Source organism: Onychomys torridus, chromosome 2 (genome assembly GCF_903995425.1).
Source record: "Onychomys torridus chromosome 2, mOncTor1.1, whole genome shotgun sequence".
Lineage (NCBI taxonomy): Eukaryota > Metazoa > Chordata > Mammalia > Rodentia > Cricetidae > Onychomys > Onychomys torridus.
This window is the reverse complement of record NC_050444.1, coordinates 25,216,293-25,228,867: the sequence shown is the minus strand read 5'-3', so window position 1 is coordinate 25,228,867 and position 12,575 is coordinate 25,216,293.

Genomic DNA, 12,575 nt, shown 5'->3' with positions numbered 1-12,575 from the left:
TAGCAGAATATAATTAGGAATCATTTCACTGATTTTTTTCAGTCATGTTTGGTTCTATTCTAGGTCTCTGGACTACCCAGTCTCAGGTTCCTGTCCCTCCAGGTAGTATAGGGCATGAGCTCACGCATGGCAGGGCATCAAGATACATGGTTGGCCACTCTGACAAGTTCTGAACAACCATTGCCCCAGCACATCTTGCATGCAGGACAGGTTGTAGGCTGAAGGTTTGGTGACCAGGTTGGTGTCTAGGTTTTTCTTTCTGAATCCTGCAGAGTATCTTCTTATGCCAAAGAGATTACAACATAGGGGTAAAGGCTCCATGCAGGCACCAACTCAACCTCTCTACATTCAATTAACTCTGTGAATGAAAAATTATTAAATAATTTGACCACTAAGTTTAAAGCAACCATACAAAAGTCTACCCTCTCACAAGAAATTAATCTTTCAAGGTTATAACTTTCTACAAAATAGCATCACTATAAGCTCTTGTCTGCTCATTTCTGAGTCACTGTGTTCAATATGGAGTACTACAGATTAGGATAGTCGTTGGCCCAACTGGGCATGGACAGAGAGATTAATTTATGCCCATCACGAAGGAAAGATTATTGCAAGTCATCAAATGTTAAAACTTGGTAAATAGAAGGATAATGGAGAGATATTAAAATATTTTGAAAATTTGAAGTGATTCCAGGCACTTGGAATCTGGTTGTAGATTGTCTATACAGTGTCAGAGAGGATGGATACAAAGAAGATTGTATCATGTTGTATTGCTTTTACAACTATTTATAATTAGCATGTTAAGACATCAAAAACTGTTTCTCATTCTGTATTTCAAAAATATGTACGTGTTTGGCTGTTTTCTGAGTGTCTTCCAACAAAGACCAAAGTGAATTCTTGTCCAGAGCCTGAGGAGGAAGAGCCACATCCAAGATTCTTCAATTTATTTTTAGAATTTACTCTCATTCCATTTTAGAATGGAGATAATTATTTATTTATATATTTATATGCAGTTTATTCTGAGATTATCTGAAACAATTATTTGCATTAAAAAACTCATTAGTTCTCATTTATGTTTAATTTTCGTTTTATTAATTCTTCTCTCATACAATACATCCCAACTGAAGTTTTTCTTCCCTCCACTTCCCCCAGTTCCCATACCTTTATCTCCACTCTCCTCAAGATCCACCCTTTCCCTTCTGTTTATCTTCAGAAAAGAGGAGGTTTCCCAGGGATATCAACCCAACATGGCATGGCAAGATCCAATATGATTAGGCACAAATCCTCACATCAAGACTAAGCTGGGCAACCTAGCTAGAGAAAAAGGATCTAAAGTGCAGTCAAAAGAGTTAGAGACACCCACATTCCAATCTCAGGAGTCCCACAAAACAACAAGTTAAGAAGTATAACATGTATGTAGAAGACTTGGCACAGACCCATGCAGGATCTGTGATTGCCACTTCAGTCTTTGTGAACCCATCTGAAGCCTGCTTAGTTGATGTCTGTGGACCATATTCTCCTGGAGTCCTCAGCCCTTCTGGCTTTTACAATTCTTCCACGCCTTCTGCAGGATTCCTTAAGCTCCAAGTGGAGGGACCTCATGGCGATCTAATTTGGGTTCTCTCTCCTAATGCTTGGCTGTGGATCTCCACATCTACTTCCATTAGCTACTAGAGGAAGCCTCTCTGAAGACAACTGGGTTAGGCACCAATCTATGAGTAGAATATGCCTAGGAATCATTTTATTGATTTTTTTAATTCTGTGTCACTGGGCTATATAGCCTAAGGTTCCTCCAGGATGGGCTCCTTCTCATGGCATTTGAGCACCAAATTAGAGGAGTCATGGGTTGGTTACTCCTGTAAGTTCTGTACCTCCATTGCTCCAGCACATGTTTGAAGCAAGGCAGATTGTATGTCAAAGGTTTTGTGCCTGGGTTGGTGTCCCAGCTCCACCATTGAAAGTTGTCTGTTTCCATAAGATAGACGGTTAAGGCTTCATATCCTCCATTCCTAGGAGCCCACACTAGGGTCATCATCATAGGATCTTGAGAGTTCCTATTGCACTTGGTTTCCACATTGCCTACCAAATGCATCTAATTCCATATGTTTCTACATATACTCTTTCCCTCCATCTACTCCAATCTTATCCCTCCTGTTACTACTCCCTCCAGTAAACCTGCAAAAATCTATTCCATTTCCCCTTTCCAGGGAGATCCATGAGTTCCCCTTAGATCCTTGTTATTTAGTATTTCTGGGTCTGAATTTTAGCATGGTTATCATTGACTTTCAGCTTATTTCCACTTTTAAGTGAGTTCATACCATGTTTGTTTTTTCTGGGTCTGGGTTGCTTCACTAAGGATAATTATTTTTGTTGAGGGCCATGAGAGTTTACAGCAGGTGATAACTGCTGTTCATATGTCAATCCACCAAATGAACGATTCTTTGATGAGAAGCCCCACCTGGAAAGGCCATGAACTTACTAACTGTAAATGACCAGTTGCTCCTTGCCTGTATTTCTCTCATGTACCACTTCATTTCTTCCCTAAGAACTGCATTTCTTTCTTAAGAACAGCTATAATATCTCCCTATATACCATGCATTTACATGTAATGTATATGTGTAATCTTATGATTACATCTCAATCTTATGAGCACATATAATGTGAATGGTCAAGAAGATAGTTTCTTCTTTAACTGCATAATTTTGATATATAGAAAATATACTAAAATATGCTTCATAACTAGAGCTATTGTTCCATGATGTGTCTGTTAGAGATCTTTAGTTACTGACAAGGCAAATAGGCCAATTGAAGTGTTCTTGTGGAACTTTCACAGAGTGGGATTGCAGATGCCTGGCCTTGTTGGATCTAAAGCCTTCAGAAGAATTGTAGTGAACTAGAAGTCATTATGCCGGTGTCTAGCCTTGTTATATCTTAGTCCTCCAAGAGATCAATAGCACCTAATTTACTCTAAGTTTCCTCCACAAGCACCTCCCCACTCTGATTCAAAAACCCATTAACACTTTGTATTTATTTCCACACCAATTTTTAATACAAGATTTTAGACTCAGTAGACTATGTTTAGGTCTTGAGAGTCAGGTGATTAAGAGAAAAGGTTATTACCTCTGTCTGGATATTATTAATCACATAAAATGTTACATGTATTCTTTGCCTTTTCCTTAAATATCTCATTGGTTCAGTTTCTTCCCTTGTACCTTTGTAGCTATCCCTTTAAGAGATAGAACTTTTTACAACCTGCAGCTGTTGTCAGTCACTAATTAAGCTGACCAAGTATTTTCTACATGTGACTTTTATTGTATCTTCAAGGAATGGCTGTGTTCCTGAGATATGACTTTGTAATCTTCTGTTATTATTATTATTAACAAGTTGTTAATGAATGTATATATATATATATATATATATATATATATATATATATATTCTTGAGATTTTATAATGGCAAAAAGATAGAGGAATAAGAATGCAGAAGGAATAAAGATGTAGAATATAGAAGAATTAAAAATGTAGAAGAAATAAAGGGCAAAAGAATAAAGAGCAAATACAATGAAGATCACTGGCCCATGTGTATGAAATTATTATAGAAATCTTTCGTATTTCCCTCACTCCTGGAATCATTTTTCTTATGTAGCTCTGGATAGGGGTTAAGGGCAAATACCCCTATCCTTACAATTTTTTCTAGTTCCATCCATTTGCCTACAAATTTCATGATGACCATGTTTTAACAGCAAAGTCATATTCCACTGTATAAATGAACCACCTTTTCTTTATTCATCCTTCCACGGAGGGACATCTATGTTGTTTTCAGGGTATTATGAATAAAGCCACTAAAAATATACTTGATCTAGTGTCTTTGTGGTGGGACTGAACATCCTTGGGAATATGCCCAAGAGTGGTATAGCTGGGTTTTGTGCTAGATTGATTCTCAATATTCTGTGGAACTGTCATCTGGAATTCCATAGCAGCTGCTGAAGTTTTATCTCCCACCAGCAATGGCAGAGTATTTGCCTCACTCCATATCCTTGACAGCATGAGCTGTCACTTGTGCTTTTGATCTTAGCCATTCTGACAGGTGTAAGATGGAATTTGAAAGTAGTTTTGATTTGCATTTCACTAATGCCTAAGGATGTTGAACAATTCTTTAAATGTGTCTTGGCCATTTGAGATTCTTCTGTTGATAATTCTCTGTTTAGATCTCCACTCCATTTTTAAATTAGATTATTTGGTTTGTTGATGTCTAGTTTCTTGAATTCTTTATATATTTTGGAAATTATCCATCCATTGGATGTGGAGTTGGCTAAAAAAAAAAAAAAAAAAAAAAAATTCTCATTCTGTGGACTGTCCTTTTGTCCAATTGAAGGTGTTTTTGCTTAACAGAAACTTTTTTTATTTTCATTAGGTCTATCTTATTAAATGTTGATCTCGGTGCCTGCACTATTGGTTTTCTGTTCAGGAAGTTGTGTCCTGTGCCAGTGCATTTAAGGATATTCCTCTCTTTATCTACTATCATGTTCAGTGAATCTGATTTTACCCTGAGGTTATTGATCTGCTTCAACTTGAGTTTTGTGCAGGGTGATAAATATGGAGGTATTTGCATTCTTTTACTTACAGACATCCAGTTAGACAAGCATCAATTGTTGAATAATATGCTTTCTTTTTTCCATTGTGTCTTTCTGACTTTTTAAAAACAAAACTCAGGTGTATGTAAGTGTATGGATTTGTATCTGGTTCTTGGATTTGATTCCATTAGTTAATGTGACTGTTTTTATGCCAATACCATGCTGTTATTATTACTATAGCTCGGTAGTACAGCTATAAGTCAGGGATAGTGATACCTCTGTAAATTCTTTTACTGTTCAGGATCGTTTTAGCTATTATAAGTTTTGTTTTTATTTTTTTCCTCCTCTGCTGTTGAGTAATGTAATTTGAAGGTTTGTAAAGAACTGTGTTGAAGTTTTAATGAAGATTGCATTGAATCTGTAAATTGCTTTAGGTAAGATAGCCATTTTTACTATGTTGATCCTCCGAATCCATGAACATGGGAGATGTTTCTATCTTCTGATACCTTCTCCAATTTCTTTCTTCAAAGGCTGAAATTCTTATCATACAGATCTTTCACTCACTTGGTTATAGTCACATCAAAATACTTTATATTATTTGTGGCTATTGTGAAGGGTGTTCTTCCCTTTATTTATTTCTTAGTCTATTTGTCATTTGTATATTGGAGAGCTAATGATTTCTTTTAGTTAATATTGTTTCCAACCACTGAAGTTGTTTAAATTCTGTAGGAGTTCCCTGGTATAATTTGTGGGGTCTCTTATATACTATTATAACATCTGCAAATAGCAACACTTTGATTTCTTCCTCTCAAAGATCTGTCCACTTGATTTCCTTTAGTTGTATTATTGCTGTAGCTAGAATTTATTGAAATACTCTATGAATAGATATGGGGAGTGTGGGCATCCTTGATTTGTTCCTAATTTTACAATGAGTGCTTTGAGCTTATCTCCATTTAATTTGATTTTTGCTATGGTCTTGCTATACATTGCCTTTTTTGTGTTCAGAAATATTCCTTGTATCCCTGCTCTCTCCAAGGCTTTTTATCATGAAAGGGTGTTGGGTGTTGTCAAAGGCTTTTCCAGTATCTAGTGAAATGGTCATGTGGTCATTTTTTCAATTTGTTTATATAGTGGATCACACTGACTGATTTTTGTGTGGTGAACCATCCCTGAGTCTCTAGAATGAAGCCTGTTTGATCCTGATGGATGATCTTTTTGACGTGTTCTTGGATTCAGTTTGTGAGTATTTTATTGAGTATTTTTATATCAATGGTCATAAGGGAAACTGGTCTGTAATTCTCTTTTCTTATTGAATCTTTGAGTGATTTTGATACCAGGGTAACTGTGGCTTCATAAAATGAACTGGACAAAATCCATTTTATTTCTATTTTATGGAATAATTTGAGGAGCATTGGCATTAGCTCCTCTTTGAAAGATTGGTAGAATTCTACAGGAAAGCTGTCTCACCCTAAGCCTGTTTTAATTGGGAGATTTTAATGTCTGCTTCTATTTTCTTAGGGCTTTTAGATCCGTTTAATTTGTTTATTTTTTCTTGATTTAATTTTGGTGAGTGGTATCTATAGAGAAAATTTTCCATTTCTTTTAGATTTTTAAATTTTGTGTAGTACAAGCTTTAAAAATATGACCAAATGATTATTTGGACTTTCCTTCATGTCTGTGGTGTATCCCTATTTTAATTTATGATTTTGATAATTTGGACATTCTTCTCTGATTTTAGTAAGCTTGGATAAGGATTTGTCTATGTCACTGATTTTCTCAAAAAAGCAACTCTGTTTCCTTGGTTCTTTATATTGTTCACCATTTTTATTTTCTTGATTTTTACCTTCAGTTTATTGATATTCCACCTTTACTCCCCTTGGAAGTAATGTCTTGTTTTTGTTCCAAAGCTTTCAGGTGTGCCCTTAAGTTGCTAGTATGAACTTGCTCCTTTTTCTTTTTTTTAATGTGGGCGCTTAGTGGTATGAACTCTCCTCAGCACCAATTTCATTGTGTCCCATAATCTGGGGTATGTTGTACATTCATTTTCCTTGAATTTTAGAAAGTCCTTATTTTCCTTACCTATTTCTGTCTTAGCCCAGTTTTCATTAAGTACAGAGATTTTCAGTTTCCATGAGTTTGTAGGCTGTTGGTTGTTTCTCTTGTTTTTGAAATCTATCTTCAATCCTTGATGGTCTTATGGGATGCCAGAAGTTACTTCAATTTCCTTGTATTTGTTAAGACTTGTTTTGTGATAAAGTATGTAGCAGTTTTGGAGAAAGTTCCATGTTGTACAGGGAAGAATATATATTCTTTTGTGTCTGGGTAAAATATTCTGCAAATATTTGTTAGGTCCACTTGGTTAATAAGTCAGTTAGGTCCTGACTACTTCTCTGTTTAGTTTTTGTCTGGATGATGTGTCCATTGGTGAGAGAGGGGTATTGAAGAGTTCCACTATCAGTGTGCCAGGGTCAGCATGTGATTTAAACTTTAGTAATTTCTCTTTCACAAATGTGTGTGACCTTGTGTTTGGGACATAGATGTTAAGTGCTAAAATTTCATCTTGGTGGGTTTTCCAACTCTTTACTCCAAGATAATGCCTATCTTTGATATTGAGGTATATTTCTTGGATACAGCAGAAGGATAAACCCTATTTATGCATTCATTCTGTTAATCTGTGTCTTTTCATTGGTTTATTGAGACAATTGATATTGAGAGATGTCAGTGACTAATGATTATTAGTACTGGCTTTCTTTTCATCTTTATTGATGGTGGTGATGTTGGTGTTGGTAATGTGTGTGTGTGTATGTGTGTGTGTATTTCTCTTCTTTTGTTTTTGTTTTTTTTCTTTCTTTCCCCTGTGTTTTCATGGTTGTAGTTAACCTTCTTGAATTAGAGGTTTTTCTTCTACCACCTTCTGTACGTCTGGATTTGTGGATAGATATTGTTATATTTTACTTATTAAATTGATATTTGACATATCATGGGATATCTTGTTTTCTCCATGTGTTGTAACTTACAATTTTGGTTGGTATAGTAGTCTGGGCTGGCATCTATCTGTGGTTTCATAGCATCTGAAGGACATCCATTCAGGCCCTTCTGGCATTTTTAATCTCCACTGGGATGTTGGGAGTAATTCTACTAGATCTGCTTTTATATGTTACTTGATCATTTTTCCTTGAAGCTTTTAATTTTTTTGTTCTGTTTGTTTATGGTATGTAGCAGGAAGGCTTTCTTTTTCTGGTCCAATCTATTTGGAGTTCTGTAAGCTTCTTGTATCTTTAAAAGCATGCCTTTCTTTAGGTGAAGAAAATTTTCTTCTATGATTTCATTGGAAATATTTTCTGAGCCTTAGAGCTGGGATTCTTCTCCCTCTTCTATTCCTATTATTCTTAGGTTCCTATATTATGTGATTGGATTATGAACACCTGATGGTCCACATCAATGTACTCATTTTAAAAATCATTAACCTTAATTACATTTGTAGAATTTCCTTTGCTCTTTACCACATTTATTCATGGGCATTGGGATATGCATGCATAATTTTCATAGTCAGTTTGCTATGATGACTATAAACATGGGTTTTTGGGGTAGTAGCTATGGCTTCAACCTAAAGAGATACTTTTCAAACACAGCTGCATCTAGTATTGATTATTGTATTTCTGGTCTTCTCTCCTTACCAGGAACATTTAAGAACACATGCTTTACACATTGAAACATGAATATCAGATCAATTTCTTAGCTTTTATTCAATTCTGCAACATATGTGATTAAACATAATTAATAACCCTTTAAACAGTCCTCTGCCTAAGAGCTGTAATTGGGAAATCTTATATTTTGAAATATATATATAGTAGTGTGACTGCCATTCATTCTTGCATTTCTGCTGATCTTAAGAGCTACGAAATTACTGCTATGATTATGGGCCAGGGTTCAAAGTTGAGTGGGAATTGTAGATACTGTCTTAAGCTGATTTACTTATCCTCTGAATGTGACCTTACTTTTGCTCATTCTTTTGTTAGCTATCTGAAAATGTTATACAATGTATTTTGATCATATCCACCCACTCCCAGCTCATTCCAAACACACCTCTTTCCTAATCCAACCAACCTTGTGATCTCTCTCTTTTAAAAATCCATCATGTCAATTTTGTGCTTTTCATATACTCTTGTATGTGAGACCTTTCATGGGAGGATGGTTGATCTACTTGGGGCCTCAAGTTGAAAGAAAACATGCTCTGCCTCTCTCAGTAGCTGTTAATTGTCAATAGCTCCTCAGCTGGGCATGGGATTTCATTCCCACCTCACCCTCCATGCAAGGATTATATCTAGCTTAAGTTTTCTGTCTTGTACATGCTGTCACACTCCTGTGAGGTCATAGGTGCAACTTCCCTGCTATGTGATTTTAATCTGAAATTATCCCTGTCTTATTGTAGAAAGGAAATCAACTCTTAGAATTTTTTTACTTTATCTTTTTGTTCCTACATTCAGACCTTTGACCACAATTTTATCTAAGCTTTATCATGTATTACAGAGGAATACACATAGAATAATTACAGGCAAAAAACCGAAAGTCATAATTATATAACCTATCTTTTATTCCATTGTGCATTATTTTAAAAATTACACTGAAATAACTTTGCAGGAGACAAATCCCTAACATTTATATTGTTAATGCATACATTAACAAATACTTATTGACACTGGTAATGATTATGCCAGCAAAGAAAGTGATAACCTCTAAAATGTCAAACTCTTTAAACTTTTCAAATTAAAAAGAAAAATACAATTTGCGAGGTCCTGTCAAGAATATTTAACAAGCAAGAGCTCTGCTAGAATATGCTGACATTTGGCTGAGAAGCTTTAAGCTGGAGCTGGATCAAGGTCGCTCAGAATCCTGTACCAATTGTCTATATTAAGTCAAATAATGGTCTCCTCCATGTCATGTTCTCAGTAAGAATGGGAGGAGATGCTGGATAAGATACAAGATGTAGAGCTGGAAGATTTAAATTATGGTTGCTATTAATAAGAAGTGGTGGGTTAGGAAGACAGATCACCAAACTAGAATGATGTACATTTGAGACATTTTTCAGTGGACTTTCAAAACTGCTTTATCTTCAAGTAACAAGAATCCTTGTCTGTTATGCAAGTGTCTCTGTGCTGCATTGTTCCTTGTCTTATTTAGTTTGTTCTTTCTCATCATTGGGGAAGAATGTGATACATTGCATAAGTCTGTAAGTCTGTGCAGGGGAACCAGATTCAACACAACCTGCCATTCTGGAATCCATCTCCATAGGAAATAATGAAGCTGGAATAAAAAAAGAAACAAAATATATTTGTTGCCAGTCAACTGTCAGAATGTTTATCCTTTTTTTTGTTATTTATGCAAAGCACTTAGATAATAGCAGGGAAACAGATTTTTCACTTGCATTGCTCTTTAATAAAGAATTTGAATGAACTGAGGCTATCTTCCATTTACTTGTCAGGTAATTTCCAAATAAAATTGTATCTTGATTCTAGAGCAGTCAGAAAACTTGTTATTGAAATTGCCCTGTTCCTAACTGAAGGCAGATAAGCTAAAATATGCTTGGAATGGTGAACTCATTGTGGAATCTTGCCTAGAACAGAATAATTCTTACTTTTATGGAGTTGTAGGCCTGAGATGTCAACTATAGAATTCTGGCACTGTTTAACCCAAAATATCTTTTTTTTTTTTTTTTTGTTTCATTGTTTTTCAAGACAGGGTTTCTCTGTGTAGCTTTGTGCCTTTCCTGGAACTTGCTTTTGTAGACCAGGCTAGCCTAGAACTCACAGAGATCCACCTGCTGCTGCCTCCTGAGTGCTGGTATTAAAGGTGTGCACCACCACCACCTGGCCCCAAAATATCTTTTAACATTTAGTATAATTGGCTTTAAATCTGGTAGTAGGTGAATGGGAACATGATTCTATAGGGAGTCTTGGCATATGAGTGAAAAATCAGGACGAGGGATCATCAAGCCTCCAACATACTCATGTATTTTGAATGAAGGGCACCAAAATGAGGGACTCGAATCTCCATGCAGGGCATGTCTTCATCCAAGAGCTGTTTTGTGGGTTGAGGCCTAAAGGCACTGACATAAACAGGAAAAGGAATGGAGGAACAAATAGTAGGCAGTAAAGGTGCTTCCCTTGTTGATTATAGGCACATTCATTCTGTCAAGAGCCTTCCTACCCAGGATGCTGTTGTGAAGAAGCAAGACTCTTGGTAATTCCTGCTTGAATATGAAGGCCTTGCCTATGAATGCAGCTTATCAGCAGAGGTTTGGCTCTTCCACTATGCTCAGAATTCTTGTTCTGGATTTCTTCAGTGTCTCCAAGTCTTAAATTACAGGTCTTGTCATTCTGGAGTATAAATTTCATTGTCATATCACTGAAAACTTTCCTGACATTCATAATCCAGCACAGTCTTTTCTTCCCATTCCTCCTGCGTGCTTCTCTACTCCTTTTAACAGTATAATATTTCTGTCTTATTATCCCATCTGATCTTCTAAAAATTGCTTGCTTTTAAAAATCACAAAGAAAATGGAGATTTATCTTGTAATTAATAGACACTATCATTAATCTAATCTTCTTGAAGACCTTTGCTATTAGTGTCAAAGATTGAGTTTATGCTTTTCACTAATTAAAATTAATTGAGACAATGCCTTAATCACAAACTAGCCTAGACCTCATGGTCCTGCCTCAGTATCCTGATTAGTGGGTTTATATTATTATGCTGTCATACCTGGTTTATAGGTTGTTTATATCACTATGAATGTCTTCTGAGATTTCAGGAGAAAAAAATGCATAATTTATGTCTCTAATTAGTGTTAAAATTGTTTCAAGTTTATGTCTCATAAATATAATTCTCTAGATAATGGGCTTGCTCACTAAAATAATAGCTTGAAAAGAAATCGTGGAAATGATCCTAATTGTTGTTCTTTTTAATCACATTAGCATCTTTAAATTGTTTTAATTAATACACTTTTTGTATGTTTCCATATACCACATTTAATTATATAATCACCTCTAGAAGTGCAAATGCACACTGTGATATTAAAAGCTCTGTGAAACCATTTAGTAAAGGGATCTACTTGAAATGGTCTCAATTTATTTGACAGTCAACCTTTCTCTGAACATTATATCTGTAGTAGCTTGTATTTTCAAAATGTCTTATATAAGTTAGTGAAAGTGAAGTAAAATTGCAGAGGTCAGGTAAGTTAGTCAATCACACACAAAAACTACTTTAAAAGTTTCCCATCTAATACAACCTCTATGAAATTTGATGTGTTTTCTGCAAAATGAGTATCAAACAAATTAAACCTATTTATCGTGACTGACGAAAACAGAAATTAACAAAACTGATGGTCAATATACCAAGGAAGTGCAAACTGAAAAAACACACAAATAAACAAAACCAAGTTTGAAAAGAAGTATCCTCATATATGTTAATGCTGACTTTGTGGCTGAAATTAGTAATAAGTTACTAAATGGTACTAAAGTGAACATTTCATGTAAAATATTACAATTATGTATGCAATAAATGTTGTGGTCCAATTTTCACAAAACAAACACTACTAGTCTTAAAGAAACAAATAGATTCAGATACAATAATAGTGCATGGCTTTGGTACCCTACTCTTATTTGCAACTTGGTTATTCAACAAAAGTCAAGAGAGACAATTCAGAGTTAATCTATACTGTCAGTCAATGGACTAGGCAGACAACTACAGAACATTCCATCCAATGGCTGTGAATACATACTTTTCTCCACAGCCTATTTTCTCACTGATCATGCTTTATTTTGCAATACAAGTCTTAAAGTGCATTGAAATATTTCTTGTAACTTAATAGAAAAGTAGAAAATAAGAGTAAGAAAAACTGCAGAAATGATACAAATAGACAGGAACCAAACAACATAATTCATGAATAATCATGGGTTATTGAATAAATCATAGGCAACTTTTTACATCATAGAATTAAATAAAAGT